The sequence below is a fragment of the Carcharodon carcharias genome, chromosome 28 (genome assembly GCF_017639515.1).
Source record: "Carcharodon carcharias isolate sCarCar2 chromosome 28, sCarCar2.pri, whole genome shotgun sequence".
NCBI classification, from domain to species: Eukaryota; Metazoa; Chordata; class Chondrichthyes; order Lamniformes; family Lamnidae; genus Carcharodon; species Carcharodon carcharias.
In genome coordinates, this window is record NC_054494.1 from 25447605 (window position 1) to 25460137 (window position 12533).

Consider the following 12533-nt stretch of genomic DNA (forward strand, 5'->3'; position numbering starts at 1 on the left):
GTTGGCTTGGATTTTCCCACTGGCCATTTGGGAGCGGGGCCTGCTCACCAACGGGAATATGCAGGATGGAGGTCGGGAGGAACCCCCGACATCGTCCAGGTCCATTTAAATATTGAGGAAGGCGGGCGGACAGCGAAATCAGCTGTCTACCCACCAACCTGTCAATGGCCAATTAAGACCATTGACAGGATAATTAAGGTAGTTAAAGGCCCTGCCCGTCCAACCTTAAGGCTGGTGGGCAGGCCAGGAGCCCCGGCGGGCAATAGAAAAAACATGAAACCTCATCCACCGGCGGGATGAGGTTTCATGTCGGCTTTAAAAATGTTTAATAAATTTTACGTGATATTTATTAACATGTCCCATCTCGTGTAACATTATCACGAGGGGGACATGTTAAAAAAATAGAAAAATAAAAAAAATTAAGTTTGTAAAACTTTCACTGATCCCCCTGAGACAGCACTTAGTCTCAGGGAGCAGTGCGCACTTGGACAGATGGGGAATCCCTACCCACCTCCGCATAGGAAGCGCATAGTGCTTCCCTTCGGGCAGGCCGCTGGGTGGGCCTTAATTGGCCCGCCCACTTGAAATGGCGCCAGGGCCCGCTTCAATGGCAGAGTTCGGCTGCCCGCCCACCGCCGAGCCAGTGGGGCCCGCCCGCCAACCTAGGGCAAAATTCTGCCCGTTAGGAAGGCACACCAGTTATTTTTGGCATTAAAAAAGGACTTGCATTTAACACAGTAAACGGTCCTGAGACACCTCACCACTTTCAAAGATTTGTCAAGCCACATAAGGAAAAATTGGGACTGGTGACCAAAAGCTTGGTTAGAGGTAAGTTTTAAAGGCATGTCTTAAGGGAGAGGTGGATAGGCTTAGGGAGGGAACTGCAGAACTTAGGCCCAGGCATCTGGGAGACACAGCCACGTTCCATATGGAACAACATATACTGTGGAAAGAGAAAGCATGAAGAGTGTATCAGTGAAGTGAAAAGGATAACTAACACAGCACAATGCTGTGTTTCTGACTTTCCACTGGGAAGATGTTCTCTCTATTCAAAAGCTTGGTAAGGCTGTGGACATGGGCTGTGATAGTTACAGATTTGAAACCTCCTGTGGTTACCTGTATTATGAAGCATCTGCATAGACAGCGAGAGAATCTGCTTTTACTGCAGGGAAAGGAAGAGGAGCTGAAGCATTTCAGTTCGTAAACAAGCACAATCCCGCCTGGATCCTTCTGTATTGTGATGCAGTTCGAAGGAGGCGTATGTTGTTAAGGTGCTCGTAGTGTGACAAGACCTAGTTCAGTAAGTGGCTGAGTATTTCCTCATTCAGTCATATCATTTATTGGAAATTAATCAGAGGATTCAGAATTTGATGTGGGGAAACTGTACAAGATTTCAATGTTTACAAGAGGCCAGCCGTTATGAGAACTGCAATTTAATTGTTGTATACTGGAAGGAAATGACAACACTATAATACAATTAGGTAGATCCTATATCGCCTTCACGCTATCAATTATGTTATTAAATTGTTCCATTGAGATATTAACTTCTCTCAATAATTCAGACCAATTTTTTTTGGTATCTTGGCCACGACACAGGGTCATGGTTCACCAGCTTTCTGATAAAATACTCATTCTTCACAAAATTGCAGAATGGTTACAGCACACTCTTGGGTGGAAGAAAAGCTGATCAGCTCTCAAGAAATGTATTGCTTCTCAGCCAGTTACAGAGCTTATTCCAATTTTCCAGTTCAAGGAATAAACAACGTTGAGATTGGGAGCAATGAAGGGTATGATTTGCATTTAAAAAGTGTGATTTTTATTTTGACTTTGGACTAAAACACAACATTATAGATTGAGGATCAGACATTCAGCCAATTGAGCTTAGCCCACCCTACAATGGTTACTGGCACCATAAAGTAAGCTCCACTGTGGATTGGCTAATTATGGCAATTTCCTTCGTCAACAAGGAGCACTTTGTGACTGAAGTGGATCCACATAATGAAGAATTGGTGAAGAAATTAAGGAAATGTAAGGCAGTTCAAGTGATCAGTGGAAAGATTTCAATTTCAATATATCTTAGAAAAATGTCCAGAACTGCACTAGGAGACCTTTTCCACCTGAATTTAATTTATTTAACCACCAGTGAAAAATTTTTGAAAATCCCAAGTAAGATGCAAACAATTTAAAAATATAGCTACATTATCCATATTGATTCTTCTTCAGTTCTCTGCCCGAAGGCAGATCCAAACCATAGCACCATCACCTCACCTCCTTAAAAGGAGGCAGGTCCCAAAGACACCCCAGCCGGAATGGGGTTTAAACCAATCTGATCCACAAGCGTGGATCAGAGCAGTCTGAGCAGCTATGACATCATACACTTTTTACATGCATGTTACAGCCTGAAGCGATGCATAGTGATGGAGGAGACTCCAATTTTATTCCATCACATGGCTGACCAGGAATCTCTCCTGCTCTTACTGCCTGCCATATGTTGGAAGGGTGTACAAGTTGATACACAACCTGTTTGGCCATGTTATGAACGCACCTTCTTTGGCCAACAAGTCTTGAAACGGTAAACAAAAACAAAAATACCTGGAAAAACTCAGCAGGTCTGGCAGCATCTGCGGAGAGGAGCACAGTTAACGTTTCAAGTCCGAATTTGGACTCGAAACGTTAACTGTGCTCCTCTCCGCAGATGCCGCCAGACCTGCTGAGTTTTTCCAGGTATTTTTGTTTTCGTTTTGGATTTCCAGCATCCGCAGTTTTTTGCTTTTATCTTAAGTCTTGAAATGGGACTTGAACTCAGAGCTTCTGGATCAGAGGCAGTGACGCTAACCCCTGCACCACAAGACCCCCTACCCATATAGATACTGAAACTCAGAAGTTGGAAATGAGATAAGAGCAGTTAAAATTATACTGGACAATCTGTAATAATTTACCCAAATAACCACAAAACAGGCCAAATGGGCCAGATTAAACAGTGCTCCCTGCTGAAGGTACATGTAGGCATGATGAGTTAGTCATCTAACAGAGAGAAATTAATGATTCCTGGCAGAGCAGGCTGAGTCGAAACAATTAGTGCCCACAAAAAATGTTATCCTTTGTAGCAGTGAAGAAAAATTGCAGCATCTTGAGTTCAATGCAGTGGGAAGGGCAATTCAAATTCCAACAGGTACTCAAAAAAAATAGCAAATATTGCATTTCATCAGGTTGCTACATCCAGCATAGTTCAATTTTGGGTTATACTTGCTCCTGTCTGGAATTACCAGATTTTCATTCACTGTAATCTACTGATAGAAGTGATGGCAGATGTTAATCCTAGCAGTGATTACATTGGAGACGTAACTTGGCTCAGGATCAATGTGTACCACAAGATCAAGCAATGCAGATGGTTATAAACCCACCCTAAAAGGGCTTCATGAGATTTCCCTCGTCAGTGATACCTACTTTCACTACTTTGATTTTTATGCAAGTGGTCATTCCAACATCAATAATAAACCACTGAAATTAAATTGGTACAGCCCCCTGACAACACAGCAGGAACTCATGTGCCAATATATATGGAGTGAGTGTCAGTGCCAACCACGGAGCAAGCTGGAACAGGATCTCGTATGCTGTCAGGAACTTAAAGGGTGCACAGTACTAGTGCACACAACCAAAATAGATGTTGGATTTTGCATTTAGTAGTCCAGTGGAAAGGTTAGTGATTCACAAATGGACAAACACCCAAGTAAAGATGCTTTGCAATGGTGATTTAAAAAAATCAAGATGCATCTGCTATATTATTTTGAGGCACCACAGAAATGATTCAGAATTTACTTGAAATGCTTGCATGGCTCACTTATCTGTTAAAAGCTGTTTCCATGCCTTGGTCTACTTTGCTATGGCAAGAGCTGATTCTGTTATTGCTACACTTGAGATATATTAAAACATTCCAAACACAACAGTGAAAAAACCTTTATTGAGTCGTACATATTGGAGAGAATTTTCTCCCTGTCCGGGGGTGGGGGGGGGGGGTGGTTTGAGCGGGCGCGCAGCTGATCGCTGCCCGCAATCGGCTGCGTGCCGCCATTTTACGTGGTCGGGCCAATCAAAGCCCACCCAGTGTGATGTGCACCTGGAAGCGCTGAGCACTAGCTGCGTGGTGGGGTGGGGGGGGGGGGGGGGGTGTTGCCTGAGGCGGGGCATGCGTGTGAAAGAGTGTAGAAATCTCCCTGAGGCACAGAGCTGCCTCGGGGAGATTAGTTTAAGTTCAGAAAAATTTTAATTAAGGAAAAAAACAATTTAAGGACAAGTCCCCTCATGTGAAATTGTCACATGAGCTGGGACATGTCTATGAATTTTATTAAAAAATTTTTTCAAACCTTTAAAAACCTTCATGAAACCCTGTCCCGCCCGCAGATGAGGTCTCATGAAAAATGTGAAGGCTGCCTGGGCTCTTCACCTGCTCCCCGCCGACCTTAAGGTTGGATGGGCAGCTCAGTTAATTATTTTAATTGTTAGTTAAATTGCCTTAATAGGTCTTTGACAGTTCAGCAGGTGCGCATCCAAGTTAGCTGTGTGCCTGCCGAACTGAAAATCTGAATGACGCGCGGTGACTTCGGGACACACGCCCAATGTCACCACATGTCACTTTACACCTCGGTGAGCGGACCTCGCCACTGCTCACCGAGCCTAGATTCTGCCCATTGGGTTATATCAACTCCTTTATGTTCCCCATGCGTGAGGATGGCCAACTAGTAAATTCTTGTTGCTGTTTAAACTTTCAACTACTAATTGATGTTTGTGCTCATGCTATACGCATTTCAGATTCAAAACTATAGTTTCACCATAAAGTCGTGGACATGGATCTCAAATTCATCTCTCCTGTAACTTACAGGAAACAATGTAGGTGATCAATAACCCAGTAAAGCACATCAGTTGCCTCTGTCAGAATTCCCAGGGGAGAATTTTTGGCTTGGCAAGCGGGGATGGGTCCCACTCACCTAGGCGTAAAATGTCGCGGGGTGACATCAAGGCATGTGTCCCAACGTCACTGCGCATCGTTTAGATTTTCAGTTCGGCGGGTGCACAGCCGAATTGGCTGCGCGCCCGCTGAACTGTCTAAGGCCTTTTACGGCCATTTAACTAACAATTAAAATAATTAACAGAACTCCCCATCCAAGCTTAAGGTTGGCGGGCAGGCAATGAGCCCAGGTGCCCTTTCCATTTTTCATGGCACCTCATCCATGGGTGGGATGATATCTCATGAATGACTTAAAATTTTCATTGAAACGAATGCACACGTCCCAGCTAGTGTGACAGTTTCATCTTTCACACGCAGGTGTGAAAGAGTGCACACCCAGCTCATGGAGCCACCCCCTTCCCCCCCTCCCCCTCCCGACACCCCGGCACAGGGAGTGCACAGTCCTTCCAGGTGTGCGTCACACTGGGCGGGCCTTAATAGGCCCACCTGTGTAAAATGGCGACATGGACCCGACTGGGGGGGCGCCGATCAGGTTTGCGCCCACTTCTGCACCTCCCCTCCAGACTCTGACCTGCTCTTGTAGCCAGTGTTTATATGGCTAGTCCAGTTCACCCTCTGGTCAATGATAACCCCCAGGATATTGATAGCTTAGGGATTCAGCACTGGTAAAGGCGTTGAATGTTGAGGGGAGGTTAGATTCTGCAGTGAAGTCCTGGGCTGAGAAAATTGGTCTCCAATAACCACAGCGATCTTCCTTTGTGCCAGTTATGACTCTAACCAGTAGCCCATTTTCCTCAATTCCCAGTGATTTCAGTTTTGCTAGGGCCCCTTACATTCGGTCATTTTGACATCGGTTGATGTCAATGGCAGTTATTTACACTTCACCTCTTTTGTCCATATTTGGATCAAGGCTGTAATGAGGTCAGGAACTGAGCAGCCCTGGTCAAACAAATTGACAAAGAATGACTCTGAACAGCTCCATAAATACAAAGAATTGCAACATCAGGCTGACCCTGTGGCTGCTCCATACCTTGGGAAACAACAATAGAGGCTGGGTTGCAAAACTCTAACTGCAGTGTCTTTCACCAAGGTCTCAAGGGCTAGATTTTCAGCCGTCCATGGTTACTGGACAGAGTTGAGCTCTGGAATGTAACTGCTCCACCAATTTTTCTCCACCTTGGATGATTGAGGCTTCTTAAGCGGGAAGACTGGATGTACGGCTATTTTATCACCTTAAGTGGTAACAAATATTTACTTTATAACTCATACATTTATGTGAATGTGAGATGCAGTAATGTTGCATTATAGAGTCGATTTATATGTCAAGGAGTCAACATCTATGATGGAGGAAAATAGCAGGAGGATAGAGATGGTCTTTCGATAGTTGTGTTATATGTGATGTGTTTTGGTGTCATGAGAGAGTATATTGAAGGTGGGGGGAGGGGGTGGGGAGGTGATGTCTGAGGCCCAGTGAGTATGTGGGAACAGATTTTAGTGCATTTGGAAAATGGAGTGAGAGATTGTGATTTATTTTCAAATTTTGTTTCACAGGGTTCAGTCAAAACATAACTTCCTACAACATGTGGTAAAACTCAATTTTAAGATTTCCTTTGGCCAGAATTTACCCGTCAGGGGGGAAGTTTAGGAGTGAACGCGTGGAGGCGAGCCTGATCGGGGGCGCACCATCATTTTACAAGGGCGGGCCAATTAAGGCGTCTGCCGGGAAGCGCTGAGTGCTCCCTGTGCGGGCGGCGGGAGGGGATTTCCTGAGCCGAGTGTGCTTTTTTGTGCATGCACACGAAAGAGCGCACTCATCTTCCTGAGGCTAAGTGCAGCCTCAGGGAGATCGGCTCCACAACAAAAACAAATCTTAAAAATAGAAAAAAAATTTCCCTGACATGTCCCCTCATGTGACACTGTCATATGAGTTGAGACATGTCCATCACTTTCAAAGACACTTTTATTACATTTTTAAATATCTATATGAAACCTCATCCCGCACGTAGATGAGGGTTCATGCTTTTTCTAATTACTTTAGTGACTTTGTCAATGGCCTCAATTGGCCATTAACAGGTTGGCGGGCGCACAGCTGATTCTGCTGAGCCCCCGCCTACCTGAAAATTGAAATGGGGCAGGGTGACGTCAGGAGTTCTGTCTGATGTCATCCCGCATCATTTTACTCACCTTCCTCGGCTTGGGACAACCCAACCCGCACAATTTTATGACTCTCAAACTGCACAGTTGACACACGTGTGATTTCACTTGCCGTTTTTGTCTTTTTACATTAGGTCATGTTTGCAGTGCAGTCTGCAAACCAGAGTGGGAGTTTTGTGGGTGTGGAGGTGGGCCAGTTAGAAGGAAGGCTCAGCTCTCCAGCTCCCAACATTGTTTAAAAGTCCCCTAAATCACAAACCTCACCCCATCGCCCATACTCCCATACCTGTCTATGCCCTCTCAGATCACCCTATGCCTGCCATGTGTCTTCCATGCCCCCTCAGATTCCCCCATGCCAGCTCTATGCCCCCATGTATCCTCCATACCCCCTCAGATCACCAATGTCACGTCTATGACCCCCACGTATCCTCCACAGACACTCACCTAGTACGCACGAGGTGCAGTCGCCAGAATCTATGTGATATCAATGGAAATATTTTATATTCCTTGGGGGAAGAAATGAACCTCTCACCATCCAGTAAGTCTTTATAAAAATGATACTGAGAGAAAAAAATGTAAAAAAAATCCTTGTAATCCTATGAGCTGGTGTCAACAAACCAGAAACCACATCAAAGTCACAATCTGTTATTACAACTTCTTGAAACTATCATTCATTCTCTGATAAATGGAACAACTACTGTGCTCATACCCATTTTCACCTGAAACTCACTGAAGCATTGATAATGAACACAGCTATCCAAACGCTAAACTACCCTCTGGGAAGAAAAGAACAGATGCTCACTTCAAAGCAGAGTACTTTTCAATCAATGCAGGGAAGCAGATGGTTAGATTTTTTTCAAGTGCCAACACCATTTTTTTTTTTAAATCAGCCATAGCCATTTAAATCACAGTAGAAAAGATGACAGCACAGACAGGTCATTTTGATGCATTTTTGCATGCTTTTTCCACTGGAAAAGTACTATAATATAGGTGAAAAAATACACAAGGCTGGCCAATGTAAGAGTCAACTTGCCTTTAGATCCCTATGAATCACTGCATTAAGAACACATCTACATTACAATACAGCACCTAATAATGACACTAGAAGGTGTGAAAACACTTAGCACTTACCTTTCAAAGGATTGCAGACTCCTCAGCAGGTTTTCCATTTTCTTCAAGAACTATCAAACCTGACAAGTTTTTAAAGGGCTTCCAAAACCCTGCACCACTAATGTTGTGTGGAAGAAAATCTGATTTTTGTCCCCCATTTAAAATGGGGAAACGAACCTCAGCGGCTGTACATTTGGCACACTAGGCATTTCCATCATGCACAAAGACCAGGGAACATTGACACCAGGTTGGGAATGTGAAGGAACATTGGATTTCCTCCACAACAAAAAAAGTATGACTCTTCATAGAAACATAGAAAATAGGAGTAGGCCATTCGGCCCTTTCAGCCTGCTCCACCATTCATTATGATCATGGCTGATCATTCAACTCAATAACCTGCTCCCGCTTTCTCCCTATATCCTTTGATCCCTTTCGGCCCAAGAGCTATTTCTAACTCCTTCTTGAAAACATAATGTTTTGGCCTCAACTACTTTCTGTGATAGCAAATTCCACAAGCTCACCACTCTCTGGGTGAAGAAATTTCTCATCTTAGTCCTCAGATTGTGACCCCTGGTTCTGGACTCCCCCACCATCGGAAACGTCCTTCCTGCATCTACCCTGTCTAGTCCTGTTAGGATTTTATAGGTTTCTATGAGATCCCCCATCATTCTTCTGAACTCCAGCGAATATAGTCCTAACCGACAATCTCTCCTCATATGTCAGTCCTGCATCCCAGGAATCAGTCTGGTCAACCTTTGCTGCACTCCCTCCAAAGCAAGAACATCCTTCCTCAGATAAGGAGACCAAAACTGCACACAATATTCCAGGTGTGGTCTCACCAAGGCCCTGTATAATTGCAGCAAGACATCCCCACTCCTGTACTTGAATCCTCTCGCTATGAAGGCCAACAAGCCATTTGCCTTCTTTACTGTCTGCTACACCTGCATGCTTACCTTCAGTGACTGGTGTACGAGGGCACCCAGGGCTCGTTGCACATTCCCCCCTCTCAATTTATAGCCAGATAATAATCTGCCTTCCTGTTTTCGCTACCAAAGTAGATAACCTCACATTTATCCACATTATACTGCATCTGCCATGCATTTACCCACTCACTCAGCTTGTCCAAATCACAGTGAAGCATCTCTGCAGCCTCCTCACAGCTCACCCTCCCACCCAGCTTTGTGTCATCTGCCTTTGAACCCTGACAAAAATTCAGCCTGCTGTTTGTTCATTTCTGTCTTGGCTTCAAGGAGCATTAGGCTGTATAAGTTAATTTAATCATATTTCTTCAGCCTCACTTTATGTTTACTGTTTAATAACCTTAGTTGATCTTAAATGTTCAACACTGAAGGTTAACAAACATGTATTTAGCCATCACCATGGTTACAAGCAACCTTTTTCTTCAAGTTCATAAAAGTTCTGATAAGCGTGACTTTTTCTTTCAAAAATTCATTCCCATCTACATTTTAAACTATCCTAAGGTATTAGCATTCAAAACACACAAATGCTAGTTCACAAGCTTTTTACCTCGGTGATTGGAATATAGAACAACTTTTCCTCTGATTATATGCATTGTTTTCCTACACTAAGGGCAAAGAGGTAACAGATTTATTCATTAAATTATCCATTCTCTTTCATGGTTCTTTTCAACAAAATATGGATCTTGAATATTTAATCTTCATCCGTTTAATTGCAACATGATATATTTAATACATGGAGAATGACAGATGGTTAGGAGTTTACTACAAGGTTGTCTCATTGCTTGTGGGGATATAATGACATTAAAAAGGACAGCAAAACTAGAACAGTTTACTCTCCTTTGAATTAGTGTTTATTGCACCGACTGAACTTCTAGACCTTTTATGTTTACGCAAGTAAATATGATCTTCTACTCTGCCCTCACACCTTAATTTTCACCGTCAACACTTGTGCTAATATTTTCTTGTCTAGTTCATGTCACACAGCAGGAAAGGATGTTTATTATTTACAAGGATTATGATGCTGGACCATGGTGGGTTGTAACAGAATTGATAAAAAGGGGGCGTTTCACTGAAATTATCATTGTTTTACTCCCATATGCATTATACAAATAATTGACCCACAATCTAGTTACACATACAACAGTTTGCATCAATCAGCTATTTAAAACAATAATTACTGGATGTTGTTGTAAGTGCATTAAAACAATCATTCAAGTCAACAGGGATGAACATAATCTATGTGGCCACACTTTAACCGTAACATTTTTGGGTCAGCAAAATTTGGCATTCCTTCTGAATGAAGTTAATCTACTACCACTTTGACCACACAATCACCATGCAAATCATTAAACTGGGTCGATGGAAATGACTGTCTAGGCAGTGCTGTCAAGTCTTACAAGACAGGGAGCGAAAAGACAATGAATAGTTTCTTCCTTTTTACCTCACTATTTTACCACTCCTGTCATCCTCCTTCAACTAGAAAAATGCAAGCAATCGAATTTAGTCATCAATGTGCTATAGCATATCAAGATGGTCATTTATGGGCAGTTGGCCTCCCATATCACAAGAGGGAACACACAGCATAGATTACATTTAGAACTATCAGTTTCTCTCTTCAAGAAATCTCTTTCATTCACGCCTCTAAACTGACTGAAAAACAATTCCACAGATCCTACCAGACAGTTCTCAAAAACAAGTTTCGCACTATTGGAGCAAGTTCAATTAAAAAGAAAATCAAGAAAAGAAACCTGATGTTGTATTTGAGATTAGGGGCATGTGTGTATCCTCATTAGTAAAGGTGCGTCTGTTGCTGCATAATTAGGAATCAATTGCTTAACTGGATAACCAAACAGCTGCAATAGCATCTCGCCTTCCCTCTGTTCTAAAATGGGGCAGCATTTTCCCGGTGAGTGGGGCCCACTTGCCGATGCATAAAATGATGTGCGGTGACGTGAGGCGTGCATCCCAACATCACCGCACGTCATTTAGATTTTCAGTTCGGCTGGCGTGCAGCTGACTCAGTGGCCACTTAAGGCCTTTAAAAAAGTAATTAACCCAATTAATGTAACTGCCTGTCCAGCCTTAAGGTTGGTGGGCAGGCAAAGAGCCCAGGCGGCCATCAGAAAAAACATGAAACCTCATCCACGGGCGGAATGAGGTTTCATGAGGGATTTAAAATGTGTATAAAATTTTTAAATAAAAGTAATTGACATGTCCCTGCTCATGTGAGTGTCACATGAGGGGACGTGTCAGGGATATTTTTTTCTCCCTTTAATAAAGTTTTCAAACTTGAGCCGAGCTCCCTGAGGTAGCACTTTGCCTCAGGGAGATCTGTGTGTTCTTTCACGCGCATGCGCGATAGAGTGCACTCCCAACTCAGGGAAATCCTCCCCCCAACCGCCAGAGGGAACATACAGTCCATGTAAAATGGTGGCACACCCCTAACTGGGGGCATCAATCGGGAATCTGCCCACCCACGCCCACACCTGCACAATCCCCTCGACCCGGGGCGGGGGGCAGGGGGGGATGCTGCCCATGGAATTAAAGCCTAATGTGTTGAATTTTATTCCATGCAGCAGTTTAGTCCAAGTTTATGCCATACAGTTTGCTATGGCTTAGATTTCAAGAACACGTTCTTTTAAAAGCAAGAATTTTACTTTAGGCAGAGTGTAAATGGAAAGAGCTAATCCACTGTACACATTCATTGCATTGTTTCACTGATTTTAACTTGGTTCAAATTATCAGTAAGTTGCCAACCATTTTCCACTCATTTAGTAGTTTATTAGTTTAGAAGGACTCTAGATTGACTCTACAATTAGTCATTCATTTCCAAATTATTCATGTTCCTGTGCTTGAAGGTCTTTGCCAACTGTTAATAGGTCTATGCATTATTAAATTTAGTTTGGTAATTTCTATCTAGGATACGCTATATTGTTTTGTTTTGTAATCGTAAGTAATTAGGTTTTATTTAATCATTTAATTCCATTCACATTTGTCCATAATTAACGATGCTAACAGTACTGTTGGTTTTGCCATCATTGCTGCCCAATTTCTCCACTTTATGACCTAGGAGCCCTCCATAGCCTTACCAAATACAACATGCTTTCCATCCAACTATGAAGTATCTGAAGTGCATATAAAGAACGAGGATCCATTTGCATTTGGTCCAGCATTGGCCATAAACAGGGTACCAAGCCCCATGTGCTTCAGTTGGAATTCTCATCAGCAAACTTCTCACCATAGATGGACTTCCCACCAGTGCCATTGTTCTTTGTGAAGCCACCACTCTGGCACACAAAGCTGGAAATAATTCTGTGGAACAT

The 12533-nt window shown here is 43.2% G+C and overlaps 1 pseudogene; it reads right to left on the reverse strand.

Moving 5' to 3' along the window:
• Positions 1 to 12196: 12196 nt before the first annotated feature.
• On the reverse strand, positions 12197 to 12533 carry LOC121270787 (annotated as a pseudogene).